Source organism: Mus caroli, chromosome 7 (assembly GCF_900094665.2).
Source record: "Mus caroli chromosome 7, CAROLI_EIJ_v1.1, whole genome shotgun sequence".
NCBI classification, from domain to species: domain Eukaryota; kingdom Metazoa; phylum Chordata; class Mammalia; order Rodentia; family Muridae; genus Mus; species Mus caroli.
In genome coordinates, this window is record NC_034576.1 from 102163614 (window position 1) to 102164101 (window position 488).

Sequence of the window (488 nt, forward strand, 5' to 3'; positions counted from 1 at the left end):
TCTCTGTGTAGCCCTGGCTGTCCTGGAACTCACTCTGTAGACCAGGCTGGCCTCAAACTCAGAAATCCGCCTGCCTCTGCCTCCGGAGTGCTGGGATTAAAGGCGTGAGCCACCACGCCAGGCTTATTTGTAGGTTTTCTGGTAGTGAGTACCTCCACTAGAACCTGTGGGGGGGAAAAATTTTTTTTGTTTTTTTTGTTTTGTTTTTTTTTCCGAGACAGGAACTTCTTTGACTCTCAGCAAGGTGGAATACCAGCAGCAGTGGCTTGTCAAAATAATAAAGCACCAGGGCTTCGGGGGACAGACTGTTGAATAGTATAAATCTAGGCCACAGGACCTTCCCTTCACACAAACCCTGATGTCCACACCAGCAAAAGTTCATTGCCCAGAGGCAGAACCTGCTGATATAACTTGTACTGCAGTGTGTGGCGCACTTCACACTGGAAACACGGAAGTCTGTTTCACTCAGTATTAATCCCACGGAACAA